Genomic DNA, 13,200 nt, shown 5'->3' with positions numbered 1-13,200 from the left:
ACCTTCTTCAAGCTAGTAGATTCTTTTCTCGCAGAGATAGCGTGGTTTTTTCTTTAAACGAAGATGTTTTGTCTTCAAGTCTCTGAAAATTGGGCACAAACTTTTGCAATCATCCAATATAAAATATACACTCCACGACAAAGCGATAGGATTCCCCTGAATTTCTAATTTTCTTGAATTAAAAATGATGTGTACACAGAATTTGTACAGTATGTAGATCTGTATACAGCAGCGGTTTCCAAAGCTGGGGCCGCGAATTATATTTTTGAACTATGTCAATAAACGATTTGTAAAAAAAACTAAAAAAACTGTAAAAACTGTTGTTATAAATAAAGAACGATGATGTTAGAAAATTAGTATAAATCTTTCCCCTGTGTCGAACTTTTCATCTTTTTTCTTGGCCCGCCAAATATTCTGGAATTTATTCGTTGAGGTAAAACTTTTGGAACACCTAGTATAGATGAGTATCCTCTGTTTGGGACATACGAAGAAACGGTTGCTATTTACATTGTGTTCTAGGAGTCACATTGGTTTACATGAAAAACTGGTACGTCTGAACGTTAGGACATGCTGTGGTATTTCAGTCAGTGTCCCAGAGACAGTGAACAGACGAGGTTCTATTATTGTGAAAAATCTTTCCTGTGTCCTAATAGTGAATTAAAGATAATCGTTGTATTTTTATATTGTTTATAAGTTACGAAAATGGGACGCGGTGAGGTATTAAATCCAACCGAAATACAAATGATATTAAAGTTAAAAGAAAAAGGGACAAACGTTAACAATATATCAAGTCTTTCAAACGCACATGCTTCGGTAAAACAAGAATCATTAAACGTGTCGCGTCTTAAAGTAATAATTATCGGTTAAATAGCAGAGAAGAAGAAAGGTTGTCACACTTTCCTCCATACTTTATTTCTAACGGTAAAAGCCGTGGCAACGCGGACATCATGGGATAAATTCAAATTACGAAATAAAAGTGAATCGGTTTGCCTCATCGCTTGGTGGAAACAACAAATAATTATACTTCACCTTGTACTTCTTCCGTACATCTATATTCAGCTTACGTGATGGCTGTGCTCACCGCTATTGATCCATTAGAGCTACTTACTGCACTGAAACTTTTGTGCATTAGACATGGGAGAAGCTGATAAAAACTTTTGCCTTTTTTTATATTTTCGGATCCTTGGAAACACGAAGAAAATACGAGATCGCTGGATAAATACTCATCGGCGCATTGTACAGTATGTAACAAAAGTATGTGCACAATCGAATCGAGGTAAATATTTCATTTTAATACAACAAAACTAATTTTTATTTATATCGTACAAGGATACTTAAATTACTACACAGATGGAAGTTTCATTAAATAAAGATACAGTTTATCTGATTAACGCGCGTCACAAAAATCAGTGAACATGAATTATATTAACAAGTTAATATTCGCAATAATGGTAATTCCGGAAGGACATTTTTGCTAATCGTTCGAGAAAAGAGAGAAAGTATTTCTTAAATTCTTCAACAGAAAATAACAGCCTTGTCTTTTCTATTAATTCTTGTAATTTGTTTAAATTACATGGTCTCTATTCTGCGATGCAGAATTTTAAAGTAGTCCACGTATTTTGAACAGGCGACAGATCAAGACTTTGTGTAACGACTTTGTAACGATTTTAACCTTGTCGGTTGTGTTCTTGAATTGCCTTCTATTACACGTCTTCTTCCTGGTATTATTGTATTCGAGTGTTTACATTCCCATTTAAGGTTACGATTTTCCACACTCTAGAATTTTAGAAGCATGCTCCCCCACTCTAATTTCCCCTTCTACCGCGCTATTTCGCTACGGCGCGGTCACGTGACGCATTCCGTTTCTGTCATGCACAACGTTCGACCACCTCTTAGCTTTATCTCCATTATTAATTTTTTTGTTTTGCTTGGGTGACTTCCAAAGTTAAGAATTACACCTAACACATCGCGAATGTCCAGTACTCGTCTTAACAATATACACTTATCTTAATTTATATATTATTAGTTTTGTAAAATTGCAGAAACTGCAAAGTGCTCTTCTAGATTATTTCAGATTTCCACGCCCTCTGGCAGAAATAGGGTTAACCTTGGTGGTTATATCGATTTCTGCCAGAGGGCGCTCGAAAATGACCGGTTTTTGATTTTTTTAACTATATGCCCCCACTTTGAAAAATCTGAAAAAATTATGTGTTAACAACCATAACGAGATGCCAAAACTGGAAAAATATAAACATAGTATCTCATAACTTCTACAAGAGATCGGTATTTCAACTTTTTTTATTTTTTAAAATTCGGTTTCCAAGCTAAAAATACTGAAAAAATTCATGGATGTGCATTCTAATAGCTCAAATATGCCTGATTTTTTCAGAATTTTCAAATGAACAGGATAGTACAAATTACTGAGAAACCTGATTTTCCTAGTCACCCCATTACTATCCCCCATGTCGACATATAGGGTTGAAAATTGACACAAAGTATTGTCTTTGGATAAATGATCGAAAAGCCTATTGCAAATTTAATTTGGTTTGGGACCATTTGTGACCTCCTTATCCGGCTATACCCTTTGTCCAACAGTCTTATCATTCCTTGGACATTCTGTGTCTTTGAATAGATACGCGCAACATTGTATACGATCGAAGTGTGTATGTGACGTATCATTCTTCTTAGATCGATATACATACATATATACATTGTGCTTGCTATGCCCAGTCGGTTAATTAACTATCATCTTATCGGAGATTCGATGAGCATAACTGAAAACTTCATACATATGTACATATTGATACATCCACCGCACATGTTCTTATTGTTACATATTACATGGTGCCACAGAAATGTTCAGATAAGTGACAAATGATAATAACACAATCCTTGAAATACTAACATGACGCAGTTTGTAGTTGTAAATTTGAATAAGCAAATACATATCGATAAGATAAAGCAGATCAAAAGATACTAATAATGAACGATTAAGGGATCATACACTTTGCTTTTATCTTTCTGTTTAAAGCAGACCGCTTAACAGCTCTGGTTTAAAGCATAGAATTTTTATTCGGAACATATGTGACATCATAATCTCAAGTTTTTAGTCTTTAAATGTTTTGTAGTAAAGTTCTGTTTAAGGTCAAAACAAACGATTTTAATGGGTTATAACTTCGTCAAAGCTTGTCTTCACTTTGTTTGAAATTATTTATTTTCTGTCTTTCTCCTACGAGCAATTGCCTCATAACAGAACGAGTGCTTATTATGATATATATACCGCGGCGCGGCACAGCGGCCCGCGGGCATTCCAGACAAAAATCATAACTTCATAAACTAATCAATTTTCGATATAAGTATCTTAATACTATTTTAAAAAGAACACGAAGTTGCATTGATTTGCATAAACAAAATTATCTGATTTCATAACAAAAATTGTAGTTACCTTTACTTGTTATTGAATAATAGCTTTTATGCAAATTTTCATTAACATAATTTATTGTTAGCTGAATACTGACTAATTTTTGGAAATATTTTTACAGTACATTATCTAATAATAAAAGATGATAGGACAAATAAAAAAAAACGTTTCATTGTAAATTTATGTAAGAAATAACAAATACATCCCACAAACTAAAATTATTTGATTAGTACATTTAAATATTTAATGTTGCGTTCGTTACGGCCCACTACAGTCCGTGGATTGCTCATGACTGCTTTAACTGATTCTAACGTTCTCTTATGTACTCCAATTATTGAACATCGGTCGTCAAATCTACAAATTATGAGATATTTCTCATAATTTCATTTCCACAATTTCTTTCAATAATTTCAGAATCCACGTTACATAAACTCTCTTAATTAACTAATGCAACACCATTCTCTTCTCAAATTACTCCATAAATTCCGTGCGTTGCAACGGGGCGAATAAAAGAAGTGGGATCATGCGATTCGTGTCACGTTCTTGAAAAGTCACAAAATTTATAGAATAAATTTAATAACAGTAAATATGTTTTTTACAATTTTTGAATTGTCACTTTTACCTTCTATTTACTAATAAATGGCGTTTATTTAATAATAGCATATCTTTATTGATAAACGATTAAAAATAGTGAAAATTATAGCTCACGATTTTCAGCCTGTTTTTGTCTTTTTATTCTATTATTCGGCGATTTTCACAATTTTTAATCATGTATAACTCGGAAATTAATCGAATAATTTCGATGAACCGTTGTTTAGATGTATTATTGTCGATACAGTAAATTTTCGATATACAGGGTGTCCCGAACTTAAAGGTCAAACTGGTAGGGTTTAATCTACACATAAAGAGAAGAAAGAAATGGTATATAAATGTTGTCAGAAAACGCTTTGTTACAGAGTTAAGATATAATAAAAAATGATTACCAAGTATTTTTAAACCATCGTTTCAAAATTTGCATGTTTAGATGGGTAGTTGCCCGTTTCATACAAACAATATTTATTTGTTCATAACTCTGTAATAATGCGTTTCCTGACAAATTTTATAAAATCTTTTTGTCTTCTTTTAATGAGTAAATCAAACCCTAGCAGTTTGACCGTTTAAGTTCGGGTCACCCTATATATTAACATCACGGGTGTTGCCAACGTTGTGAATCGTCCATGATTCTCCAGAGAACTCATAAAAAATAATTAATAATAAAAAATTTTAAGGGCCCGGTCTTCGTAGATTCGCGATAAGGTAGAGTGACTACATTACCGTCAAAAAATGGTCTTACGTGCCTCAAGTTTTCGTCCTTATGTAAGAATATTTTGTTGCCGGTAAAGGACTCATTCGAAAGAGGAAGGTTCAATCTAGTGCGCGCTGGTCAGCAGCTGCCGAGATTATGCAGATATTTGGTAATATAAGCATTAGAAGTAGGCTAAAAATTGACGATGCGCGTCAATCCAAGCATCCTCATCCAAGCATTTTTATGACATTGGCTTTCTGGATGAAATCGAGAGCAGCGCGCACTAAAAAATATTTCCGGCTACAAATTGAGTTATATTTTGCCTTGATTCTCTGCGAAATAAAGCCAAAAACTTGATACAGAGAAAAAAATGTGACAAATTTAGTCACAGATTTAAGACCCGTCGTATCAAGATCAAGACGGATCTTAAGTCTGTGTCTGAAGGCTGTGAATGAAAATTATTAATTAAAAAGTCACGTGACTATCCCGGGCCCTTAAGTTTTGATTTAAAGGCCTGAGCTCAGTTCTGAAACCAGTCGTGTAAAACCATGTTGTGTAAAATTATAATCCAATATCTCGACCAGGATGGTGGTTATGGGGTAAAATGGGAAAAAGTAGTGTTTGCCTTATTTCTCCTATTTAGTTATATGGGAAAATTCTGAAAAAATCTAACAGATTCCAAATACCTAGATACATACACTACAATTGATTCAGATTTTTAAGTAGAACATCCTGGTTGTAAAGAATCGAAAACCTCAGAAAGATTGGAAAAGTACAGATTTTGCATTGAAGTTTGTGGGCGGCTTCGTTTCTATTTTCACAACATCATTGTGTAGATAACAGTATTGGTCATGAATTTTTTCAGATTTCTTGATAAATTGTGCCGTGTTAAGTAATAATAAAAACCGCTTTTTTCGACGTTTCTCCCGCGAAGAACTAATGTAAAATTGAATTTTTTTACATTTCATATTAACACCGTTATAAACATTTATCAATTTAAAGTTTGTCTGGCTATAATAGAGAATTCCAAAGAAATATTTAGTACGAATTGAAAGGATGTAATGAAATGAACTTTTGAAGTCTTTTTCACCCTATGAAAATTTATAAAAAATGTCAATTATTGCAATCTAAAGTTAGGAGCATATATTAGCATTTCATTATTATAATAAGTTACACCATAGTTGAAATTCAGTGTTATCACTGTGGTTCTGAATGAACTTCCCTTTTTCACATCTTTTGTGATCATAATAGAAACTTTAATGATGGGCACTTAAATTTATTACGGCCATTAAATTTATTATTGGTAACGCATGATTGCGACGATAGGCTGACAGTGAGTCACGTGGATAAATTCACACGCATTAAATTAACGAATGTATTACGTTTACTTTTGGATCGCAGTGCCTCGATCCATTTTTATTCAGCCCCTTAAAGGCTTCATTAAACTTCTCAACTTGTAACGGTTAATTTAAGTTACAGAAGTATGATCAAAAATACATCGAGGAAAATTTATAAGTTGGGATATCAAGGGAAATTTATAAATGGATCCAGACCTTATTATCTATAAATCATTAAAAACATCCACCATTTGAAGGTTAAGAGTGAAGGAAAAGCGTATCAACGTATAATATAAAATAGTATATACACACGACACGCATTTCGATGTACATTTGTAAATTTTGAATGCAAAGAAATCTTATGTCGTGGTTTCAAAGGGACTATTCTACACCCTCTAATGGACGAAATATTTTTAAAAACTATTCTCAAAATCAATCTTCACTTCGAAATTCATGCAGAATTTTCTATTAATCATATCATTAGACTCTTGTAATTAGATTAGGTTGGATCTTTATGTAAAATAAAAATGCTAATTGTAGGAATCAGACGTTGAATGAAAATGTATTTCTACTTTTAATAAAGGGTGTAGCCAGATAAGGAGGTCAAAAAGTGCCCCCAAACCAAATTGAATTTGTAATACACAATTCGATAACTTATCCAAAGGAAATACTTTGTGCCAATTTTCAACTCTATATGGCGACATGGGGGGTAGTAATGGGGTGACAAGGAAAATCAAGTTTTTCCATAATTTCTCTCATCCTCTTCCATTGAAAATTCCGAAAGAAATCAAGCCTATTTTATCTATTAGGATGCACATCTATGAATTTTCTCAGAAGTTTTAGCTTCGAAACCGAATTTTAAAAAATAAAAAAAAATGTTTAATTGCCAATCTCTTGTAGAAGTTGTGAGATACTAAGTTTATATTTTTACTGTTTTAGCATCTCGTTATGGTAGTTAACATATCATTTTTTCAGATTTATCAAAGTGGTGGCACATAGTTAAAAAAATCAAAAACCGTAATCAATGATGATAGGGACGAAGAATAATGCAACAGAAGGGTAAAAACTCTTTTATGGAAATATGTATATGCATATTATTTAGAATTTATAATAGTGTCCATTTAAGAAATTAAGTATATGAGTCATATGATTATGGTACTTGTACGGGTATCGAAGAAGTGAGAAATAGTGCGTTTTGATATTTTTCCAACATTTTTTTTATTTTTTAAAATTCGGTTTCCAAGCTAAAAATATTGAATATTGAAATTCATAGATGTGCATTCTAATAGATCAAATATGCCTCTTTTTTCTGAATTTTCAATGGAAGTGGATAAGAGAAATTACGGAAAAACCTGATTTTCTTTGTCACCCCATTACTACTCCCGTTGGCGACATACAGAGATGAAAATTGGTACAAAGTATTTTCTTTGGATAATTTATCGAATAACCTATTGCAAATTCAATTTGGTTTGGGAACATTTTTCACCTCCTTACCCAACTGTATACCCTTTGCTCAGATCTGTTTCGCAACCGGGACACGGACCATTGCAGATACAGAAATATGTGTCAGACATTTTCCACCATTTCCACTTAAATGCAACACACTGTATGTATACGTAAAGATGGTTATGCTCATGAATAATTTAAAACTGTATTTCCGTAGCATTGTATTCCATAAACACTATTTCCACCATTTAAATGTAGACGTCGTTTGCATTTGCTTCTGCTGAATCATTAGGTATCCGTAGCACGAGCGAAGTATATTTTACTGTTGCTACGGAACGAAACATTGGCTTAGTAATAAGGGATTGTATTGGGATATGGGTGTATATATAATGAAAGCACATTCTTTTATAGTATACGGAATAGAGATTATATTTCAATAGATTCTCTAATAGCGCGTCGTCAGACACGTCTTTACGGTTTGAGAGAAACGCCGCGAATGAAACAAGAATGTCCCATTCCGGGGACAACATACAATGTATATTAACTGCAGATACAATGTATATCAAAAGCCGATTCAAAGGATCTTTCCTTCTAAAGAAATAACAGATTAATCTTGTTCTATTTATGGAATATATTCCAACAGATTGTAAAGCGTCAAATCATACCAACTATGATTTTCTTTATTACAATACTCCCCTGTGCTATATTTTAAGCCTTGAGCAATATACATAGCTTGAAGTGCAATTATTTATATTTTGATTAATAGATCGCAAATACGAGTATGTACGAAATTAGATTAATCAATAGTAAAAAAAATGGAAAAAATCATTTTTCAGATATTGTTTTAACAGATGGCTGTTTTGTTGTTATGTGACTAAATTCTGTATTCGAAATGCAAAAAATTTAAACAAAAATTTGATTGTTCTAACACTTGGACACAGCTTTGCTTTTTAGGCGTTTTTTAAATTTTATTTTCATTTTTTCAAAATTTAATGAAACTATTAATGCATATGTTTCAAAGGAAAATATTCCACTTTTTAACTCTTGAAGTTTATTAACCGTTTTTCCAAAGATGTACATTTCACTTTCCACAGTTTTACCTAAATAATTCGTCAAAAGTGCTAAGGAATGTCTATTTAACAGAACTAATTAAATAAACAATTAACATAATTTACGCTATACGAAGTATACAATGTATCATAAAACTGTTTAATTCTCTAAAAAAATAAAAGAAAACAGCGAAATAAGCAGTTTTTAATCGTTTTTACGTTTTTTAAAGTGAATCCAGTAATGTCGCGAGATTTTAAGGATTGTCCATATTACTGTGCTCTATTATTCGCTCGTTTCCGTCGAACGTAACCTCATTTTCACTTGCAAGCAGTTGATACTAAGCAGTATATTGATATTTTACAAGGTACTTCAAGTTTACATATCTCTACTGTTGCTACAAAAAATTCGTTAAAACACTTATTTAAAAAAAAATTTCTGGGACACTCTGTATATCAGTCCATTTACAAAAATTTATAAAGTTGGTTTATGTTTACCCATCTTTGCGTATGGTTAATGACTGTGTTCTCAAATAATTCTCACTATTTCTTTTAAACTAGAGTCTTTGTTGCCAATACTATTTTCTAACAAATAGTCAATAATGTAAAGCAGTATTTTAAGTATTTGAAAAAAAAAATAAAATTATTTATCTGAAAGGAAGTCTCAACAAGATTAGTAACAGATTCTTGTGTACTGTTACCATAGAAACAAATATAACCAATCATATTTTTCGCAGAAGTTCAAACTTGCTGTATAAATAAAAAATTTGTTTCTACACCTTCTCTTTAAATAATTAATTTTCAAGCATACATGAACATTTTTGGAACGGTTTAATTCTTTCTGATTAAAGTAAAAAAAGAAAACATATTCTTCATGCGACTAGGAATTATTATTAAAATTATTATATTAAACAAATAAGAAGCACAATGCAAAATTTCAAACGATGTAATGTAAAGCATCTTTTGATAAAGGAAGGAACCGTTCTTGATACTGTGACGAAGTCCCATTACAATACAAGAACAATATATATAGAAATTTTTATTTTCAATTTTTCCTTAAGACAAGGATGATGATCGAGTATGTGCTATGATGTTTATGGCTTCATGAAGTTCACGAATTCTCGTGATTATGTTTTTGAGATAAAATGGAATTGAGGAAATATTAAATTAATGTAAATTGTCCATCGACCAACGTAGAATTTTTTCGATATCTGTTCATTTGAAACCATGCAGCTGTATACGCCATAGTATACTTTCAATCATCATTTTTATCTAAATGAAAAATTGAAAATAAAAATTTGTATATGTATATTACTCATGTATATGTCTCTGGCACTATTATGAAAATTTTCGGGAAAAGAGTTTTTGTTGTTTAGAAAAAAATCCTATGAATGCGGTATATTTTTAGTACATCAAACGAAGTCTAAACCCGTAAGCACGAAAAGGAACATCATAATCATGTTATTTAATGATGGCATTGGTTTCATTAAAACTATTTGCACCAAGTGTATTACACGAACTGTAGTAAGGATAGAGTCAAATACGATCTGTTGTTACAATATTTATTTAACTTTGTATGCTTCATGTAATTGGAGAATGAAATTTATTACATGAAATATATGATATGAGATTTTGAATCTCAAAAAAAGTACTTTACATCCAAATAGTCTTGGCATAGAGGTCGCTAAAATCAGTGGTATTTAAAATTATCGGTGCTGTAGATCCCTGTTAACATTCATAACATTTCAGTCGGTTTATTCTATAACTCGTATGGTCATACTTGCAACTAAATCTTTCGTACACGTTGTAGGTAAGGTAGGAAACAGTAATGGTTGAATCTGTGATCGTTCTCCATGCACTGTCCAGATGGCGCAACGTGTTTTAACTGTAACACGTATACAATAAATTTAATATAAACATTCCATTTTTAATATTGTAGTTAAGTTTTATTATATGTAGCTACGTTTAAATTAACTTTAATCATTCACTAATTTATTTTCAGTACAATATACGCAACTATTAACATAGTTTGAAGTATTTGCATGTTGATAAAAGTATAGGATTTGAAAATTTTCAAAGTAAATTATGTTATTATGTTTGGAAAATAAAACTAAATTGATGTCAAAATTCTGGGATTAATTTAAATTTTGCATACTTGTTTATGCTTGCACTGATAGATGGCGATTCATGTCTAAAAAATAAGTTTATTTTTTCACAAGTTAATTTACCTTGAAAATGTTAGATATTATTGTAGTTGTCATCAATTAATCAAACTTCGATCTATTATATCTTTACATCTGAAACGGAAGTTTGACGGTTTAAATATTTTTAAAAATTTATGCTTTCTGTAAACGTGGATGAAAAACAAAGAAGACTTACTTTGTATCGTAGTAATAGAATAAAAAGATAATTTTTAAAACGCTTAACTCTTTTCCTTTATTTTTGACATTTTGCAAAACTACTGTATACTCTATCCTTTTCGTATCACTAATATTACAACATTTCTTATAACAATTTTTTCCACTGACATTTTAGTGGGATAGGACATACAATAATTTGGACGAGTTAATTATCCCTGAAAGTGGAGTAACTAAAATTAGTCCTATCAAAATATGAATCGTTTTATGGTCTTTAAAAATTTTTTATATATCGGGTAAGGAAAGACCTTCCTCGGAAACAATACTATTCAAATGTTAACGCTGTAACATGAACTGAATTGCGTAGCTTTAACAAAACTTTTCTTTAGTATACGTTCCGCCATTTCCGGTTAGTTGTTTGAGGAATTTATTGCTTCCACGCGTAACTATTCGTGGAGTTCTTCTCCTAGCTTTCTCATTGTCCACTTCTTGCTTTTTGGCTAACCTATATTCTGTTACGTTTCCACATCGCTCAAAAGTGTAAAGACGAAGAATACAATAACGCAGAAAAGAGACATTAGCGAGTTTGGCATTGCAATTTAAGAGAACCGTATGTACAGTTTCTTAAACTGTAACATCTCCGAATGACTCAATTTCGGATAGCATTTCAGATTTATTATAGTTTTATTGCTTTTGTTTATTTTATTTCTCCAGATCTAAATTTAATTTCTAGATCATCTATTATATTGATCTCTTTGGTATTCTTAATGCTTCCAATACGTTTTCGTTGTTTAATAAAATGCTCGTGCTTAGCGTTTGTTGTTGTTCAAGCGTATTTGAATTCATCCTATTACTTTGCACTTGGCACGGTTTGCGTTCCCGTTTATCGATTTTGTTTTGTCACTATGTTGATTCTGTTTAATGCACACACATACACACCATTCCCATAGCGGAAAGAAGTAAAACCAAACTTGGCACGAATGTATTTGTACATAAACGGAAATAAACATGAAGCGGTTGTTGCGAGGAAAAACCGAACGACACGAAACTGGAAAGTAAACAACACTTTTGTTATAGTTGATAACAACAGTGTATATTATATAAGTGACTATTAATTGGTTAACAATGATATTTTTAATGTATTACGTTTCTCTTTATATGCACGGGCATACAACACACGTGTACGGTACTATAACTAGAGCACGAATCACCTCGGCTTGGTTCGGCAACACTCGGGTTGCTTCGGCATCCCTCTCATACATGCATACAGAGATTATTTTCTTTACAGCGGTAAATGTTACAAACTACAGTACAGTCCCTGCATCCAAATACCCCAGAATAGAACTGCTCAATATGCAAGTAACTTAGCGGAGTGGGAGTAGGCTGCAGCACAGCCGTAGCTGTCCACGTGCCTGTGACAATGCGTGTGACAAATTCATGCAGCCTTGCACGCTGAGGCGTGGCTTCGTACCCGCAGGGCGTGGCTTCGTGCCCGTAGGGGCATAGCTTCGTGCCCGCCGTTCTGTGTGTGCCCAGGCAAGAAAACCGCTGCCCGTACGGGCAAACGCTGAACAGCTCTGCCCTAGAAACTGAATATTTTATGAAAATAATTTTTATCAGTAGAGGGATTTTTCTTTTGTCCCGAATATTGCAGTAGTAATTACTAGATAGCGGATCTTCATGCCGAATAAAAATTTTTCTTCCTATACGCAGCGGTTGGGTAGCCTAACATTGCCTCCCGGGCGTTGCTTCTATCGCGTGCCAGCCGTCCGAGGCTGTAAAGCGCGGAGCTGTGTTCACTTCAAATAATTTTAATTTCGTCAATTTTTAAGTATCCGCTTTATTAAAAACAGGTCCGTAAAGGGGACACTTGGAGCTATATCCTCATTTGCTTCAAATTTCTACAAATGTCTCTGCTATGAAAACATGGAATTTGTTTAAAACAATTACAAAATAAATGGTGCAAAATAATTTTTTCAATTGACATTTTTAGTAGATATCCTTATGTTTTCACTATAAGCTCCTAAAAATTCATTTTCATAGGTTCACGTTTTTTTACACGTCTGTACAATCAACAATTTTTAAGATATCGAAAATTCCTTTGAGATTCGTTCATAGATCACTAAAGACTACAACATATTCAAATTTGAACAAAATTCGAAGCTTTATTCCAAAAAGTGTCCGATTTCGCGTGGAATGACCCAAATATGTGCAGGTTTTTTTCAATTATTTTTAATTGACTTCGAATCTCTTTCTAATTTCAATACAAAAATTTACACGAACTTTACCATGTACCTTATTTTATGAT

The 13,200-nt window shown here is 32.5% G+C and overlaps 1 protein-coding gene across 2 annotated transcripts in view; it reads left to right on the top strand.

Annotated features, from left to right (window-relative positions):
* LOC143360931 (neuronal calcium sensor 2) overlaps positions 1-13,200 on the top strand; it is a 602,579-nt gene that overhangs the window by 91,340 nt on the left and 498,039 nt on the right. The window lies entirely within an intron of this gene.

This window comes from Halictus rubicundus, chromosome 14, assembly GCF_050948215.1.
Source record: "Halictus rubicundus isolate RS-2024b chromosome 14, iyHalRubi1_principal, whole genome shotgun sequence".
Lineage (NCBI taxonomy): Eukaryota > Metazoa > Arthropoda > Insecta > Hymenoptera > Halictidae > Halictus > Halictus rubicundus.
Note: the sequence above shows the minus strand (reverse complement) of the source record. Positions and strands in the feature narration are given on the sequence as shown.